The 19,764-nt window shown below is 49.0% G+C and overlaps 1 protein-coding gene and 1 long non-coding RNA gene across 2 annotated transcripts in view; one reads left to right on the forward strand and one right to left on the reverse strand.

Moving 5' to 3' along the window:
- The window catches only part of GPR63 (G protein-coupled receptor 63), a 92,857-nt gene that overhangs the window by 66,300 nt on the left and 6,793 nt on the right, over positions 1-19,764 (reverse strand). The window lies entirely within an intron of this gene.
- Positions 1-19,764, forward strand: part of LOC134909766 (uncharacterized) — a 90,113-nt gene that overhangs the window by 4,392 nt on the left and 65,957 nt on the right. The window contains exon 2 of the long non-coding RNA XR_010176023.1: positions 18,730-18,813. This is a non-coding gene — a long non-coding RNA (uncharacterized LOC134909766). The remainder of the gene's footprint in view (positions 1-18,729; positions 18,814-19,764) is intronic.

Here is a 19,764-nt window from a genome sequence, read left to right on the forward strand (position 1 = left end):
AGCCAGATCGGAATGTGAAAGTACGCATCATATCCAGAGACACTAGGAATTCCCCCTCCTCCAGACCTGAGATTACCGCTCTCAGAGACTCCATCTTGAATTTGAACACTCAAACGGGTTGAACGGGTTCAAAGACTTGAGGTTTAGAATCGGTCTAACGAAAAGTTGGAATAGTACCTCTTGTTGAGCAGATGAGGTGGAACTGGAACAATGACCCGAGTCTGTACCAGTTTTTGGATGGCTTACTGTAAAGTTATAATTGCCTCTTGTAAAACTGGCAAGCCTGATTTGAAGAATCTGTGAGGTGGGAGTCCCTGGAACTCCAGTCTGTAGCCCTGGGAAATAAGATCTATAACCTAGGGATCCTGGCATGAACTTGACCAGATCTGACTGAAGAACTGTAGTCGGGCTCCCACCTGACAGTCTTTCAGGCATTGCGGTCTACCATCATGCTGAAGTCTTTGAGGAAGCAGAGCCTTAGCTCTGTTCCTGAGCACTTGCAATTGCTGGTTTGCGTGGTATAACTCTAGCGCCACTGGAGGATGTAGAAGCACCTCTGGATTTGCCCTTGAACTTGGCCGTCCAAAAGGACTGTAACTTAGAAGCTGAATAAGTCTTCTTGGTTGGGGGGGGGGGGGGGGGGCTGCGGAAGGAAGATATGTAGACATACCCACCTCTCCTGTGAATGGTAGGCCTTCCACGCCTTTCCTGGAGTCCGTGTCAGCAGTCCACTGGTGTAGCCACAAACTCCTGTGTGCCCACACTGCCATAGCGGTGGTGCGTGCGTTAAGCAAGCCTATCTCTTTTACGGCTTCCACCATAAAGTTTGCATAGTCCTGTATATGCTGCAGGAGTAAAACAACATCCCCCTTAGACATGGAATCTAATCCCTCAATTAGGTTACCTGACCATTTTGCAATGGCTTTTGTGATCCACGCACATGCAATAGTGGGTCTTTGGGCCACCCCAGCAGCTGTGTACAATTATTTGAGTGTAGTCTCAATTTTACGATCAGCCGTGTCTTCTAGGGAGGCTGCACCAGGAACAGGCAATACAATTTTTCGTGACAGCCTAGAGACTGATGCGTCCACTATCGGTGGATTTTCCCATTTTTCCTATCTTCCAGAGGAAAGGGAAAATATGAGAGCAACCTTTTAGGGATCTGAAATTTTTTATCAGGATTTTTTTTTTCCCAGTAAGTACCGGCACCCTTATTGCATACACAGGTGCCTTCACAGGTAAAGTGAGGGGGCCTGTGGGTGCAATTTTATGTGATTGGGGTTTATCAGGATTAACCCACGGTTCTTCAAACAGGGTATTCAATTCCTTTGATACAGAAAAAGTGACTGAGGACTTCTTTTTCACATTAAAATAGGATTCCTCACACTCCTTTGACACCTTATCAGGAATATGCAGAACATCTCTGATAGCTTCTATAAGAGCCTCTGTTCCCTGTGACAGAGCCGCATCCCCCCTCCAAGTCTACCTCATCCTCCTCCAAGTCTGACCCTTCAGCATCATAGTCAGACTACAGGATATGGGCCAGAGATCACTTTTGCGGACAAATGGGAGGGGATTGAGATGCTGTTTTGGGGACTGAGTCTCTGCTCATAAACTCATCCACAGTCTTTCTGCTGCGGGGTACACAGGTCTCCGGGTCTGAGACACACCTTAGGTCGATGCCAATTGGTCGACACACCTTGGTCGACATGGACAAAAGGTCGACATGAAAAAGGTCGACATGAGTTTTAAATGTTTTTTTCGTGTCGTTTTTATCGTAGAGTGACCGGGAACCCCAATTAGTGCACCGTGTCCCCTCGCATGGCTCGCCCTTCGCTCGACACAGATTACCGTTCCAATCGTAGTCCACGTGGATCATTAAGTATGAAAAAGTTCCAAAAAAGAAAAAAAATCGTGAAAAACTCATGTCGACTTTTTTCCATGTCGACCTTGTTCATGTCGACCTTTTGTCAATGTCGACCCAAGGTATGTCGACCAATTGGCGTCGACCTAAGGTGTGTGTCGACCTGGAGTCCGGATACCCTGGGCTCCACAGGGAATGACATTGGGGGTGTAGAGTAGGATCTTGATCCGAGGCACAAACTGGCTCAAAGGTTTGACCTTCCCAGAATGCATAGCGCGGCCTTCTCTATAACCCCGCCTCCGTGCACAGGAGCTCAGTTTTGTAGTTGGTGCCATACAGTAAGCAGGCATACAACGGGGGCTGCTCCAGCAACCCCGAGAAGAAGTTTTTAAAACAAAAATGAAGACTTCAAGGGCTGCAGCAGAGGCACTGTCTGTGTTAGATGTCAGTCAGACATCTCCTGCTACAGCTCCATCACCTCCCCCAGCGGTGCTGTATACTCCCGTGCCCTGGTTGCCGGGTACTTACAGTGGAGGCTCCGGTTTTCTTCCTGTTAGTCACACACATGACCGCTGTTCTCCTGGATCGCGTGGCCGCACTAAGGGAGGAGGTAAGTGGGTCCCCCTGGTGGGACCCGCTGTAAATCGCGATCCCGCATGGCCGATGGGAGGCGGGCCGCGCGCGCTGGCGTGGACACTGTGGTAGTACAGGGACCCCAGTAGACCACCAGGGCATGGGCACAGGTCGGTTTTCTCTCATAAACCGTTTATATAAGCCCACAGTACCCGATGGTGAAGTCCAGCAGGGGGACAAGGCTTTGACCTGTAGCCCCTCCCCCAGCCCCAGGGCGCCATTTAGAATAAATGTTCCCACCCTGGAGCTGCATATCTCTCTCTCCCTCACTCCCTGTCAGCGTTTGGGCACCATTAGGACAAGCTGAGCTGATCCTGGGACTGTTTGGGCAAATCCTCCTCTGTAAAGCTGCCTGCATGTCAGCGCTGTGCATTTTACAGGACACTTAAGTATTCTACATGTCTGCTGACAGTGTTAGTTAAGAAAGAGTGCATTTAGTCAGAGTTATATAGTACAAGTACCCTGTGATATACATCCAGTCTTTACTGTGCATTGTTATATCTACTGAGTGTATAGCTATACATAGTAGTACTCTGTATTGCTAGTCCAGTGCAGTTTTATTGCATGTCATAATTTCTGCATTGTACAATGTGACTATGTGTGTGTGCATATAGCTGGTGTGTGACCTCCATTTTGTGTATCTCACCCAGATTGCTATCCCTATATTCTATAATCTGAGGGGGCAAAGTGCGTCAGGTTTATCATTAAATATAGGTAGTTCACAGGATATACTCAGTGTGTATTTTTCTCTGTGATTTTTAGACACGATATACCTCTTGAATTCCCTGTTTGTGCTGATACACTACACAGGGGGTTCTTGTCAGGTATTCTGCTGCTGATATTGTACTGTGTTGCCTTGCATTGAGCTTTTGGATATGTCAGCTACAAAGGGCAATGGTGCTGGGGCTGATCCCACATTGCGTGGTGGTGATGCTTCAGACACATTTGAGGAAAACATAGCAGCTGAGGGTTCAGGTTCTGGGGGATCCTTACCCCCAAGTGGGACTGTGGCAATGTGGGTTCAAAATGACCCACCTTGGGCTACCTTCTCCAGGCTATTGAATACACTGGTAACTAGACTAATGCCACCTATGTGACCTCCTGTACCGGTACAGCCACTTATGGTCCCCGCGGTTAACCCGCCATGGCAGATCAACTGCTCAGTTACAGCAATTGAACCAATCACTGACTACTCAGAAGTCTAACCCTCGCCCGCCTAAGACCAAGGGGTCCTCTAAGCGGGCCATTACTTCCTCACAAGCCCCCAACGTCCCAGACTCCTCATCTGATGAGGATTACGTTTATACTGACCCCACAGATTCTGATCCAGACGCTTCTGATGGGGAATCTGTTTCACAGGTGGATGTTCCTGACTTATTGGAGGCTATCAGGACCATTCTTCAGATTACTGATGACCCGGATCCTGATACTGCCCTTAAGAAACCGGACAGGTTTAAACGTCAGAAAGTGGTTAAACAAGTTTTACCTCATTCTGACCATTTAGTTGACATTCGTCAGGAGTCCTGGGAAAATCCAGGCAAGAAATTCACGCTTACAAGTTTAGTACGGCCAAACTTTTGTCCTATCTACAACAGGGCCTGGACTTGGGCCTTCGTCTGGCCTCCATCAAGGTTCATATTTCTGCCTTGTCGGTTTGGTTCCAAAGAAAAATTGCAACTTTACCTGATATTCTTACATTTACTCAGGGTGTGTTGCGGATTCAACCTCCTTACGTCCCGCCTGTGGCTCCTTGGGACTTGTCGGTGGTTCTGGAGGCATTGCAAGGGTCTCCGTTTGAGCCTCTTGAATCGGCAGACCTTAAGTTGCTTTCTCTTAAGGTGTTGTTTCTGCTGGCTATTGCCTCAAGCCAGACAGGTGTCGGATTTGGGTGCTTTGTCCTGTAAGTCACCATATCTGATTTTTCACCGTGACCGGGCGGTTCTTAGAACACGTCCCGGGTACCTACCTAAGGTGGTGTCTTCTTTCCACCTTAATCAGGAGATTGTGGTTCCGGCCTTTGCCTCTCCTGAATTGTCTTCCAAAGAGCGGTCTTTGGCTGTGGTACGGGATCTCCGTATCTATGTGAAGAGGACAGTTCCTATCAGGAAGTCTGATTCTCTCTTTGTACTATTTGGTTTTCACAAGCGTGGCTGGCCTGCTCACAAGCAGACCTTGGCCAGATGGAGTAGAATGGTGATTGCACATGCTTATGTACAGGCTGGTCGTCCAGCTCGTTACTATAAAGGCCCATTCTACTCGGTCTGTTGGACCCTTTTGGGCGACCCTTGAGCAATTGTGCAAGGCGGCTACGTGGTCCTCAGTGAACGCGTTCATAAGGTTCTATGCCTTCGATACTACTGCCTCCCAGGTTTCTTCCTTTGGACGCCGGGTTCTTGTGCCCGCTACAGTGCGTCCCCGTTGTTAAATCTCTTTCTGCGAGGCACACTGGGCTCCACATGGCACCCACCCACCCTGAAGCACTTAGCTTCTTTAGGTTGGTATGGCATTAGCCGCTGACACTGTCTCCTGTTGCGAGAATGTGGTGTATGTGGCTACTAACAGTTGTTGTCTCTTTTGCCTGCTACTGCATTGGACTGGTTAACAAAAACTGAGCTCCTGTGCACGGAGGCGGGGTTATAGAGGAGGCTGCGCTATGCATTCTGGGAAGAAGATCAAAGTTTTGAGCCTGTTGGTGCCTCGGATCAAGATCCTACTCTACACCCCCAATGTCATTCCCTGTGGAGCCCAGTGTACCTCGCAGAAAGAGATTTAACAACGGTAAGTTCTTACCATAAATCTCGTTTTTTAGGTATTGCGTCTCTTTCTCATTGCAGGCCAATTTTGTAGAAAGAGTGGAGATCATTCCTTTCAGAGAATTAACTCACTCTGGTTCAGTCCCGCTATTCTGTGAACCCTGAGTACCCAGTAGTGAGCCCCCTGGTGAAGAGGAACACTCCGCTGTACAAGAAACACACTCTTTGCCTGACATAATGTAAATGTGACAGCACACACACACAGTAAAAGGTTAAGCACAATTAACCCACAAAGAGCCCTTTAGGGAGACACAGAGTTGTTTGGAGCCAGGCCCCACTGCGCCCTTACCGCTAATGAAAAGCTTAGCCGGGTCGCAGACTAAGTACCCTGATATAGGACTTAGTACACTAGTAATTGCTCCCCCCCTGCTATGACCGCCTGGTACCGCCGAAGTAATTTGGAGGTCACACTGGAGGAACTGTGCATCCCTATCAGTCAGCATCTGTGACCACTGCAGAGGTAAAATGGCGCTGGTGAGCTGCTGGATCCTCCCATAGTGAAGCCCCGCCCCTTCCATGGCGTGCGGTCTTCCCGCTTTTTTTTTATACTGGCTGAGAAATTTGGTGCTTAAAATGGACAGAAACCGTTTTAAGGCTGTGTTGCCAGTATGGGAACCGTGTACAGTGTACTGAAACGCAGTTGTGTACTGTGTCTGGAGAAACATTCCACCCTATTTAGAAGCCGTGCATCTCCGTACCCTCGTGCCGCCATAATGGCCGGCACCCCACTAACCGGGACGCCGGCTCAGTTCTCATCACTCTTCATTCTTCTGGCTCTGTTAGGGCTGGCAGCGTGCTGCGGGAATGTACGCTCGCCGTTGTGGGGCTTGCGAATAGTTCCCTCAGGAGCTCAGTGTCCTGTCAGCGGGGAACGGGACTATTAACCCTTCAAGAGGTTGGGCAGTTCCCCACCCCCGTAAGTCCCACGAAGCAGGCAGCCTCTACCTGAAAATAACAGACATATAAAATAAATGCAGAAAACTCTTCAGGAGCTTCCTTCAGCGTGACCGGCTCCTCCGGGCACATTTTTTAAACTGAGTATGGTAGGAGGGGCATAGAGGGAGGAGCCAGCCCACACTATCAAATTCTTAAAGTGCCCATGGCTCCTAGTGGACCTGTCTATACCCCATAGTACTAAATGGACCTCAGTATCCTCTAGGACGTAAGAGAAAATGGGTGCAGCGTGTGTGCTGGGGGCCCCCCTCTGGACTCAGGGGCCTGTGTGCACCGTACACACTGCACCCAATATAGATACGCCAGTGCGGCACTGGTATCCCGACTACCGGCTTCCTGTTCATGATAAGGAGGGAGGGTTAGGATTAGGCACCACCATGGAGGGTTTGGGTTAGGCTGCGGGGTAGGGAGGGTTAGGGTCAGGCTGCGGGAAGGTACGGTTAGGGATTTAGGGTTGGACTACTAGTTTTCTATCAAGTTTCGGGATGCTGCGTGTTGGGATGCCACTTTCAATATTCTGACCGCCGGCATCCCAAGCGCCAGGATCCTGTTACCATCCACCCAAACACAGTATGTGTAGAAACTGTGCTCTGCACTACTTATCAAGTCTCAGCAACACTTACGCCAATCCAGATTGTAGCTGTAACACTATTATTGTACTATCCTGTGGCTTGAACCTATAACTTCTATGCTTTACACTGTACACAGCTTGGGGCGGGTTGCAGCAAACATTGCATTTTGCTTGCGATGCATCCTGACACTCTGTGCATGCATATCAGCGTTTACTAACGCCGTAAGCATGAAGAAAATCACAAAGATTTGCTCTTGCGGCAAGAGCTGTCCTTTGCAATGATAGGGCTTTCGTTTTTATGACCCGGAGTCCTATGTGCATGTGTCAAGTGCAGCCGTGGGGGGGGGGGGGGGGTTTGGGGGTGCTGGGAGGGATCATATTAGATCCCACTCAGAAGCGGCAGTCCAAATGGAAGGCAACAGGCTGCTGTTGGTCAACGGCATCTGAAAATGGTGTTGCTCACCGCATCCAAGCCTCAGAGTCTATCGCATTCTTGGGCTTGGTGCATATGCGGCACATGGCCAAACCTACCGAAACCGCATTTTTGCAGGTTTAGCCGCATATTTAAGCTTCCTGCATCTTGCCCCCAGTTGACAATTCAGCCACTTAAACTAGAGCATATTGAGGGTCATTCAGGGGCAGTTGCGAAAAGTACAATCTTTAGTAACTTTGCACATGCACAGTACAGTTCTGTGCTTGTACAAATGGGTCCTGTGGCATTGTGAACAATGGAGCTGCATCGCCCCCGTTTTTAGGGTGGGAAGAGATCGGCTTGCGTGGAACCATAGATGCCATAAGCTGCCCGATGGTGGCAGAGTGATCCGATTCTGTGTCCTAGGACACAAGTCGGATCACTACTGCAGCAGGAGGCGTCTGCTTGATCTGTACCATCGATGATAGAAATGTCAATCGATGACAACTCTATGGTAGCCCCTGCCTCTGTTACCATCTCCCTCACTGTCACCTCCCCCTTCCAATTGGGACCCATCCTGCTTGAGTGACAGCATAGGAGGATCTTATATGAATCACTCCTCCCCTTCAAATTCACATACGGAGGACTTGAAAGTCCTGCCGACGGCAATTTCCACACAGAAAGTCAAAATAATAGGTGAAGAAGTTCTACCCGGTAATTTTCTGATCAACAGGGGTCCCTTTTCTGTGTAAAAGGGTCCACCCGGATTGAAATTACCAGGACTTTGACACTGGAATTTACCTAGCTCGGAGACCAGGATTTTCGACCAAGGTTGACCCAGACTAAAATACCCGTGTTAATCCGTAAATTACCGGGTAGAAATTTGTGACCCAGTAATTTGCTTGTCTGCGTGAAAGGGGGGGGGGGGTGAATTTGGGGGTCAGAGAGGGACCGGCTTCCTACCTCTGACTGTTTGTAATTACCCAGTTTTGTCCTATCATTGTGTCCAGTTGTAAAGCGCAACGGAATTTGCTGTGCTATATAAGAAACTGTTAATAAATTAGTAATAAATAAAAGCTGGGATTTTCAAACATTTCTGTCTGAAAAGGGTATCAGTAGGCATAGGGCCTAATTCAAGGTTTATTGCAAAACAACATTTTCCTCAAATGGCCAAAACCATGTACACTGCAGGGGAGGCAGATATAACATGTGCAGAGAGAGTTAGATTTGGTTGGGGTGTGTTTAAACTGAAATCTAAATTGCAGTGTAAAAATAAAGCAGCCAGTATTTACTCTGCACAGAAACAATATAACCCACCAAATCTGAAGGGGGACACACACAGAGAGATCCATGTTTAAAATCTAAGCAATCTGACTTGATTGCTTAGATTTTAAGCACGGATCTGCCGTGTGTGTGTGTGTCCCCCAGCGATAGCGATGTGCGGCTATCGTCAGTGCTAGATTGGCCTGAGCGGTCTGTGTTAAGATCGCTTAGCACACATCTCTCTCGTCAGTACCCCCCTTAACTCTCTCTGCAAATGTTATAGCTGCCCCACCTGCAGTGCACATAGGCCCTCATTCCGAGTTGTTCGCTCGCAAGCTGCTTTTAGCAGCATTGCACACACTAAGCCGCCGCCTACTGGGAGTGTATCTTTGCATAGCAAATTTGCGAACGAAAGATTCTCAAAATTGCGAATAGAAATTTCTAAGCAGTTTCTGAGTAGCTGGACACTTACTCTGCCACTGCGATCAGTTCAGTCAGTTTCGTTCCTGGTTTGACGTCACAAACACACCCAGCGTTCGCCCAGACGCTCCTCCGTTTCTCCAGCCACTCCCGCGTTTTTCCCAGAAACGGCAGCGTTTTTTCACACACTCCCATAAAACGTCCAGTTTCCGCCCAAAAACACCCACTTCCTGTCAATCACATTACGATCACCAGAACGAAGAAAAAACCTTGTAATGCCGTGAGTAAAATACCAAACTTCTTAGCAAATTTACTTGGCGCAGCCGCAGTGCGAACATTGCGCATGCGCAGTTTGCGGAAAATCGCAGCGATGCGATGAAAAATAACGAGCGAACAACTCGGAATGAGGGCCATAGTTTTGCCCATTAGAGGACAATATTGTTTTGCAATCAACCTTGAATTAGGCCCATAGTCAAAACCCCAGTGTGACAAGTGGAGCCAGGATTGCTTAGCACCTCTGGTGTGCTAGGCTGTGTGTCCACTTAATTGTTTTCCTTTTCTCGATTACCAGGAAATTTTACCACATTCGGGATGATCAGGGAATTTCCTTGGAAACTGGGAAGAAGTGCTTTTTTAATATTACTTATTTTTTTCCATCAATAAAAATAAAGTTCAAACACTAGTGTTAATATTGCACATCAAAAGGCGTCCTTAAATCCTGGTAAACATGCTTTAATGTTGATATTCCAATAAAATAATGTAAGCGAATGGACCTGTACACCCGCTTTCTGTCACATTTGCTTTACTTTGCATCAATTTCAAAGTGGCGGAAGCGCTTGGAAGTGTTATCGTTCTGTACAGTATAATGGAGTTCTATGCGAGTGGTCATTACACAGCACAGTACACAATGCTACATATGGTTTGTGAACATATTATTATTATTATTATTATTATTATCATTAATATCATACAATATTCACGTACTTGAATGATTATTTGCTACTGTGCATGTGCGGAGAGTTCAGAAAACCCCTGCAGCCAGTAGCGGATCTTGCCACGGGCAAGCAGGACTTTTGCCAAGGGGCGCCGCCTTCCGGAGGGCGCAGGGCGCCGTCCGGAGGGCGCCGCACCAGGGCAAGATCCGCTGCTGCTGTGTGCCCCCCGCTGCCCCCCTGCTGCCGCTGGCCGCTGCCCCCCCGCTGCCGCTGGGAAGGGAAACTTCGTGGAGAGGTCCTTTACTGTGCGCTGCGCAATGACGTCATCGCGCACCGCACAGCAAAGGTCCTCTCCACGAAGGGAACTAGACGCTACGCGTCTTGTTTCCCTTCGTGGAGAGGACCTTTGCTGTGCGGTGCGCGATGACGTCATCGCGCACCGCACATCATTTCAGTCTGTACAAGGGGCGTAAATGACCACGCCCCCTGTACGAAGCCACACCCCCTAATGCCGCCCGGGCCGCCAGAAGCCCCGGAACCGGCCCTGCCTGCAGCACATGTGTTACCCTGAGTGTATGCACAAAGGCTGTGTTCCCGGATGCATACCCACTTCCACATAGGCCATGTTCAGATGGAGAAACTGCAGCTGCCATGGGGCTGGTGCAAATGTCGAGGGTGCACCAATGGTAGTTGGTGGATTGTCTAGAACTACTGGCAGTGTTACTGTGTGGGCAGGTGCTGAAAGTCAACGTCTCAGGGCTTGCACATTCACGAGCACACTAGTACACAAGAGGAAGAGCTAAAAACTAGGATTTGCATATTATCACTTCCACAACTCTGGCAACAGACGATTGAACGAATGCAGCAGCATCCTTCTCTGAATCAGGCTCACAGAGTTCTGGCTGCTGACATGGGGGGTCATTCCGAGTTGATCGCTCGCTAGCAGTTTTTAGCAGCCGTGCAAACGCTTTGCCGCCGCCCACTGGGGAGTGTATTTTCGCTTTGCAGAAGTGCGAACGCTTGAGCAGCAGAGCGCCTGCAAAATCTTTTTTGCAAAACAAGACCAGCCGGTGTTTCTCAAACTCTGTCTGCAGACCCCCTATACATTCCTGTTTTCCAGACCAATTTGCTGTCAAAATGTGGTACATTAATTCCTAACTGACACATTATAAAGGGTCACAGGGGGTCTGGAAAACATGAACTGTTAGGTGTCCAGTGGACTGAATTCAAGAAACACTGGGCTGGAGTATAAGAGCCAGTACCATGGACCACCCCCATTTCTCATACGTCCTTAGAGGATGCTGGGGACGCTTCAAGAACCATGGGATATAGACGGGATCCGCAGGAGACATGGGCACTTTAAGACTTTGAATGGGTGTGAACTGGCCCCTCCCTCTATGCCCATCCTCCAGACTCCAGTTAGATTCTGTGCCCAGCGAGACTGGATGCACACTGAGGAGGTCTCCTGAGTTTCTCTGAAAAATACTTTATGTTAGGTTTTTTATTTTCAGGGAGACCTGATGGCAACAGGCTCTCTGCTTCGTGGGACTGAGGGGAGAGAAGCAGACCTACTTCTGTGAGTTTCAAGGCTCTGCTTCTTAGGCTACTGGACACCATTAGCTCCAGAGGGTCTGATCGCTAGGTACGCCTAGATGCTCGTTCCCGGAGCCGCGCCGTCACCCCCCTTGCAGAGCCAGAAGTCAGAAAACAGGTGATTAGAAGAAGATCAGAAGACTTCAGTGACGGCTTTGAGGCACCGCGCTGCGCGCCATGCTCCCACACACACAGCGGCACTACAGAGTGCAGGGCGCAGGGGGGGCGCCCTGGGCAGCATAAAACCTCACTAATGGACTGGCAAAAGTGGTATAAAGTGCCTGGGCACTAAAACCAGACCCCCGCCAGTATAAATATGTGGAAAATAGTGGGGCTGAAGCGCGCCATTAAGGGGGCATGGCTTAGCCCTCACAGCTCTAATCAGCGCCATTTTCTCTTCACAGAGCTGCAGAGACGCTGGTCCTGGCCTCCTACACTGCTGTACAAGTAACAGGGTGCAAAACGGGGGGTGGGGGCACAGTAATTTGGTGCTGTTTTATTAATGTTAAAAGCGCTAACAGGTCTGAGGCATTATATTAAACGTTTCAGAACCGGGATAGGCGCTGGGTTGTGAGCTGGCAAAACTCCCTCTGTGTTTCTCTAACAGGCTTTGCTGTGGGTTGGTCCCCTATAGCTCCAGTGTGGTTGTGGGTGTCGGTACGCGTATGTCGGCATGTCTGAGGCTGAATGGTCTTCCCAGGAGGAGGCTGGAGCTGGGACAGAAAAGACTGTGGGAGTGACCCTGTCGGCACCGCCGACTGTTGATTGGGTAAATGTTTTGAGTGTTTTGAATGCAAATGTGGCTCTATTGAATAAGAGATTAGATAAATCTGAGTCTCAGAGCCAGTCATGGAGAAAATCCATGGAGGATGCATTGTCGCAAGTCCAGACCCCCTCGGGGTCACAAAAGCGTGCATTTACCCAGATAGCGGATACAGATACCGACACGGACACTGACTCCAGTGTCGACTATAGTGATGCCAGATTGAATCCTAAACTGGCTAAGAGCATTCAGTACATGATTGTGGTGATAAAAGACGTATTACATATCACGAAGGACCTTGCTGTTCCTGACACAAGGGTCTGTATGTTTAAAGGAAAGAAACCTGAGGTAACGTTTCCTCCCTCTCATGAACTGAACGCTGTTTTTGAAAAGGCTTGGGAAAATCCTGACAAAAAGTTACAGATTCCCATGAGAATTCCGGTGGCATATCCGTTCCACTCTGGGGACAGGGAAAGGTGGGAGTCAACCCCCACTGTGGACAAAGCTCTATCGCGTCTGTCCAAAAAGGTGGTCCTGCGGATCGTAAGCAGGAAAATACATTGAAATCCATTTATGTCACTACGGGTACGCTGCTCAGACTGCCGTTGCATCGGCATGGGTGAGTAGCGCTATTGAAAAGTGGGCAGATAACTTGTCATCTGATATAGATTCCCTGGATAGGGATAGCATTCTTTTGACACTGGGTTATATCAGGGATGCTGCAGCCTACCTAAAGGAAGCTGCGAGGGATATTGGCCTTTTGGGATCAAGGGCCAATGCCATGGCAGTCTCGGCTAGGAGGGCATTGTGGATTCATCAATGGAATGCTGATGCTGACTCTAAGAAGGCTATGGAGTATCTGCCGTATAAAGGTGGTGTCTTGTTTGGTGACGGCCTTGCTGACCTGGTATCTACAGCTACCGCGGGTAAGTCATCATTTCTATCTTATGTCCCTGCACAACCAAAGAAACGCCCCACTATCAGATGCAGTCCTTTCGGCCCAATAAATACAAAAAAGGACGAGGGTCTTCCTTCCTTGCTACTAGAGGAAGAGGAAGGGGAAAAAGGTCACCGGCTGTGGCAGGTTCCCAAGAGCAGAAGTCCTCCCCGGCTTCTGCCAAATCCACCGCATGACGCTGGGGCTCCTCTGCGGGAGTCCGCACCGGTGGGGGCACGTCTCCAAATCTTCAGTCAGGCCTGGGTTCGCTCGGCCCTGGATCCTTGGGTATTAGAAATAGTGTCCCAAGGGTACAAACTGGAGTTTCAAGACGTGCCCCCTCTCCGATTTTTCAAATCGGCCTTGCCAGCTTCTCTTCCGGAAAGGGAGGTAGTATGCACTGCGATACAAAAGCTGTGTCAGAATCAAGTCATTGTCACGGTACCCCCGTCACAGCAGGGAGAAGGCTTTTATACGAGCCTATTCGTGGTCCCGAAGCCGGATGGCTCGGTCAGACCGATTCTATACCTAAAATCCCTCAATTTCTATCTAAAAAAATTAAAATTCAAGATGGAATCTCTCCGAGCAGTGATCTCCGTCTGGAGGAGGGGGATTTTATGGTGTCGGTCGACATAAAGGATGCCTACTTACACATCCCCATATATCCTCCGCATCAGGCTTACCTGAGGTTTGCTGTTCAGGATTGTCATTACCAATTTCAGACATTGCCGTTTGGTCTGTCCACGGCTCCGAGGATTTTCACCAAAATAATGGTGGAATTGATGGTTCTCCTGCGCAAGCAAGGAATCACAATTATCCCATACTTGGACGATCTCCTGATAAAGGCGAGATCCAAGGAGCAATTACTGAAAGACGTTACGCTCTCCCTGGCAATTCTGCAACAACATGGTTGGCTCCTAAACTTGCCAAAATCACAGTTGGTTCCGACAACACGGCTGTCATTCTTGGGTATGATTCTGGACACAGAATTACAGAGAGTCTTTCTTCCAGTGGAAAAGGCTCTGGAAATCCAGAACATGGTAAAACAGATTCTGAAACCGTCAAGAGTGTCGATTCATCAGTGCACTCGGTTGCTGGGGAAGATGGTGGCGGCCTACAAGGCCATTCAGTTTGGCAGGTTCCATGCCAGGGTGTTTCAGTGGGATCTGTTGGACAAGTGGTCCGGGTCTCACCTGGACATGCACCGGAAAATAATCCTATCTTCCAGGACCAAAATCTCTCTCCTGTGGTGGCTGCACAGCTCTCACCTCCTAGAGGGACGCAGGTTCGGGATCCAGGATTGGATCTTGGTGACCACAGGCTGGGGAGCAGTCACACAGGGGGAAAATTTCCAGGGAAAATGGTCAAGCCAGGAAGCTTGTCTGCACATAAACATTCTGGAATTAAGGGCCATTTACAACGGGCTTCTGCAAGCGGAACATCTTCTTCGCGGTCTGCCCGTCGGACAACATTACAGCAGTGGCGTGCGTAAACCAGCAGGGCGGAACAAAGAGCAGAGCGGCAATGGCGGAGGCCACAAAAGTTCTTTGCTGGGCGGAAAGACATGCAAGCGCTCTGTCAGCAGTCTTCATTCCAGGCGTGGACAACTGGGAAGCAGACTTCCTCAGCAGACACGATCTCCATCCAGGAGAGTGGGGTCTTCATCAAGAGGTCTTTGCAGAAGTGACAAGTCGTTGGGGAATTCCTCAAATAGACATGATGGCGTTTCGCCTCAACAAGAAACTTCAGAGATATTGTTCCAGGTCGAGGGACCCTCAAGCAATAGCGGTGGACGCCCTAGTGACACCGTGGGTGTTTCAGTCGGTCTATGTGTTCCCTCCACTTCCACTCATTCCAAAGGTGATAAAGATCATAAGAAGAACAAGGGTTCAGGCGTTACTCATTGTTCCAGACTGGCCAAGGAGGGCCTGGTATCCGGATCTTCAGGAATTACTCATAGGAGATCCCTGGCCTCTTCCTCTACGAGAGCACCTGTTACAGCAAGGACCGTGCGTGTATCAAGACTTACCGTGGCTGTGTTTGACGGCATGGCGGTTGAACGCCAAATCCTAGCCCGAAAGGGTATTCCCAGTGAAGTCATTCCCACACTACTTCAGGCTAGAAAAGAAGTAACGGCGAGGCATTACCACCGTATTTGGAGAAAATATGTGTCTTGGTGTGAATCCAAGAAGGCTCCTATGAAAGAATTTCAGCTGGGGCGTTTTCTCCATTTTTTGCAAGCAGGTGTGGATGCGGGCCTAAAGTTAGACTCCATTAAAGTACAAATTTCGGCCTTATCAATTTTCTTTCAGAAAGAATTGGCCTCCCTTCCAGAAGTTCAGACCTTCATGAAAGGAGTGCTGCGCATTCAACCTCCTTTTGTGCCCCCAGTGGCACCATGGGATCTTAACGTGGTGTTGCAGTTCCTGCAATCTCATTGGTTTGAACCTTTACATAGGTTGAGCTCAAATTCCTCACTTGGAAAGTGGTCATGCTGTTGGCCTTGGCATCCGCAAGGTGGTGTCTGAATTAGCGGCTTTGTCTCACAAGAGCCCCTATTTGATCTTCCATGAAGATCGAGCGGAGTTGAGAACTCGTCAGCAATTTCTACCAAAAGTGGTTTAATCGTTTCACATGAACCAACCTATTGTGGTGCCAGTGGCTACTGAAGCCTTGGCGGAATCGAAGTCTCTTGATGCGGTCAGAGCTTTGAAAATTTATATCGCCAGAACGGCTCAGATTAGGAAAACGGAGGCTCTGTTTGTCCTGTATGCTCCCAACAAGATTGGGGCTCCTGCTTCCAAGCAGACTATTGCACGCTGGATCTGTTACACGATTTAACATGCTCATTCTACGGCGGGTTTGCCGTTACCGAAATCGGTGAAGGCCCATTCTACGAGAAAGGTGGGCTCATCTTGGGCGGCTGTCCGAGGGGTCTCGGCGTTACAGCTTTGCCGAGCGGCTACTTGGTCGGGTTCAAACACTTTTGCTAAGTTCTACAAGTTTGATACCCTGGCTGAGGAGGACCTCATGTTTGGTCAATCGGTGCTGCAGAGTCATCCCAACTCTCCCGCCCGTTCTGGACCTTTGGTATAAACCCCATGGTTCTTGAAGCATCCCCAGCATCCTCTAGGACGTATGAGAAAATATGATTTTAATACCTACTGGTAAATCCTTTTCTCTTAGTCCGTAGAGGATGCTGGGCGCCAGTCCCAGTGCGGACTCTATCTGCAGTACTTGTTTAATAGTTATTGCTTGTGTTACACAAATGTTGTGTTTTGGTTATGGTCAGCCTGTTGCTGATTTTGTTCATCCCGTTGACTGGAATTCTGTTAAATGCCAGGTTGTACGGCGTGTTTGGTGGTGTGAGCTGGTATGTATCTCACCCTTAGTTTAACAATAAATCCTTTTCCTCGAAATGTCCATCTTCCTGGGCACAGTTCCTATAACTGGAGTCTGGAGGAGGGGCATAGAGGGAGGGGACAGTTCACACCCATTCAAAGTCTTAAAGTGCCCATGTCTCCTGCGGATCCCGTCTATACCCCATGGTTCTTGAAGCATCCCCAGCATCCTCTACGGACTAAGAGAAAAGGATTTACCGGTAGGTATTAAAATCCTATTTACTAGTCCTGGAGCTGTCATTAACCATTTTTATTCATGGCATGTTGTAGTATTAGGGGAGGGGTTAAAACATGACACTCCCAATCACTTGGGTTGGTATAGCTGGGAGAGTGGTATTGATTTATGATGTCACTGCCCATTACCACTCCCCAAGACTGACAGAAGCAGGAGATTTCGCTGCCATTCCTTTCCATCACCTGTAGTAAAAGCAGCGGGTCTGCCTCCTCCACATGGAATAGCGGGGCAGATGTATAAACCTGGAGAAGGCATAAGAAAGTGATAAACCAGTGATAAGTGCAAGGTGATACATGCACCAGCCAATCAGCTCCAATATGTAAATTGACAGTTAGGAGCTGACTGGCTGGTGCGTTTATCACCTTACACTTATCACTGGTTTATCACTTCCTTATGCCGTCGCCAGGCTTAATACATCTGCCCCAGTGTCTTCTCTTATGCAATTGTCTGAACTGTACTATTCCACAGTGCACCATCCAAATGAAAATAAATTATTAAAATTAAAGCAGTTTTCTAAAATGCTGCTCATAAAATGTCTACACTATTTATTCCCCTTATCCACACCAAACCCAGACATTATGGCGCACTATGCTTAGAGACACCTAATCAGTAGCAAAATGTCTATAGAAATGTATTTGAACTAGCAAGCACTCAGTAAGGAACTACCACCAGCTATTTAGCATTCTTACACACGGTGTAATATTTCTTCCGATATGGACTACACGTATAGTCCATATCAGAAGAAAATATAGTGCATATTGCACTCAGGGCCGGTTTTTGCCCTTTTGGCGCCCCGGGTGGGAAATATGGGTGTGGCTTGATACAGGGGGCGTGGTCAGTTACGTCCCCTGTACAGTAGAGTAGCGCCGCTGAAAAAAAAAAAAAAATGAATACTTACTATCCCCGCTCCCGACCGTTGCAGATCTCCGCCGGCGCTGCTCCTCTCCTCGGATCTGCCATAGACAGACACTAGAGGTCAATTATGACCCCTAGCGTTTGTCAGTCCCACAATGTTGTGCGGTGCGCGATGACGTCATCGCGCACCACACAGCAAAGGTCCTCTGCACGAAGGGAAACTAGACGCGTAGCGTCTAGTTCCCTTCACAGCGGGGAACCAGCGGGGCGGCGGGAGACACAGCGGGCAGCGAGGGGCACAGCAGTAGCGGATCTTTCCATGGAGCGGCACCCTCCGGGTGGCGTCGGCGCCTTCCGGAAGGCGGCGCCCTGGGCAAAAGTCCTGCTTGCCCGTGGCAAGATCCGCTACTGATTGCACTGTGGGTAAACTCCTTGTGATGAGGAAAAATAGACTGTGCAGGCAGCCCAACATTGACTATATTGGTGGAGCCGGGCTTTGGCCACATCAAATAGTCAATGTTGGGCATTTCTTGTACGTGGCATTAGTTATGGAATAAAAATGATCTGATATATCTACAGTTTCTAGAAGTTACAGTATAAGCCTATGAAAACTACAGAGTGGAAAAAGGGGGTTTGCAGGGGTGGTCTTCAGTATGCCGACTGTCGGGATCCCGGCGCACAGTATACCAGCGCCGGAATCCCGACCCCCCTGGAGGGAGAATAAAATAGCGTGGCGCGCGTAGCGTGCCACCGTGCCCGCAGCGTGGCGAGCGCAGCGAGCCCGCAAGGGGCTCATTTGCGCTCGCCACGCTGTCGGTATGCCGGCGGTCGGGCTTCCGGCACCAATATGCTGGTCGCCGGGAGCCCGGCCGCCGGCATACCATACTACACCCATTTGCAGGAACCCAGGAGCTCTGCCAGAAGTGGGTAGTTAAGGGAAGTGAAGTAATAAATACATTGTAGATGGAATTATCCTTTAAATGTGAGTTCTCTTACTGTGGAAATGTGTATTTCACATGTTGTTAATGCAGTAAATTGATTTTTCATAACATGAAGTGTCTGTTTATCGCCTGCAATTAGTACTATTCCAGCTCTTAAGAAGACCTGTTTTGTCAAGGACTAAAACTCTGCACAGACAGAATTAGCATCAATTGTTCCCGCAAGGTACTGACATTGTATGACACGGTACTGTATGCTGAACAATGGATTTATTTACAAACTTTTACTGAATACATACTTTATGTTTCTGTTTTCGTTTAGTGCTTTTCAGGTTTACATTTACAGAAAGAGTTTATTCTTGAGGTTGTGGTATATGAATTAAATGATGCTTCTCTCTGCACTGTATACACACAAGGATAAGCTCAGCGCCTGATGATATATAAGAATATAGGCACAGCTGCAAATTTAGAGGAAATTGCCTACCTTACTGCAGTACGAAGAATAGAGAAGGCTGTGCTGCTGTGTCTAGTTGAGACAGTACAACCAACAGTTTATACGCTATATAAAGTGTATTCATATATATACTGGTTGAGTATCCCATATCCAAATATTCCGAAATACGTAATTTTTTGAGTGAGACTGAGATAGTGAAACCTTTGTTTTCTGATTGCTCAATGTACACAAACTTTGATTAATACACAAAGGGGGTGATTCAGAGCTGATCGTAGATGTGCTAAATTTAGCACATCTACGATCAAGTTCCCTGACATACGGGAGGACGCCCAGCACAGGGCTAGTCAGGCTCTACCCCGTCGTACAAGTACAAAAGCATCACACAGCGGCGATGCATTTGTACTGTAGGAGTAGCTCCCAGCCAGCGCAGCTCCTGCGCGCTGGAGGGAAGCTACTTGTTGCTGCCCGGGTCGAAGCGGCTGCGTGTGAAGCCACGCAGCCACCGCTGCCCGCCCTCCCGCCAACGGTCCGGGCACACCTGCGTTGCCCGGACCGCGCCCCCTAAACGGCGGCCAGACGCCGCCAGCCCGCCCCCTCCCACCCAGCGACCGCCTCTGCCTGTCAATCAGGCAGAGGCGATCGCAGGGCTAAGACAGCCGTCGGCTGTCTGCCATGCGCCGGAGCACTGCGGCGCATGCGCACTTCAGACCTGATCGCTACTGT

The sequence above is a fragment of the Pseudophryne corroboree genome, chromosome 4 (assembly GCF_028390025.1).
Source record: "Pseudophryne corroboree isolate aPseCor3 chromosome 4, aPseCor3.hap2, whole genome shotgun sequence".
Taxonomy (NCBI): domain Eukaryota; kingdom Metazoa; phylum Chordata; class Amphibia; order Anura; family Myobatrachidae; genus Pseudophryne; species Pseudophryne corroboree.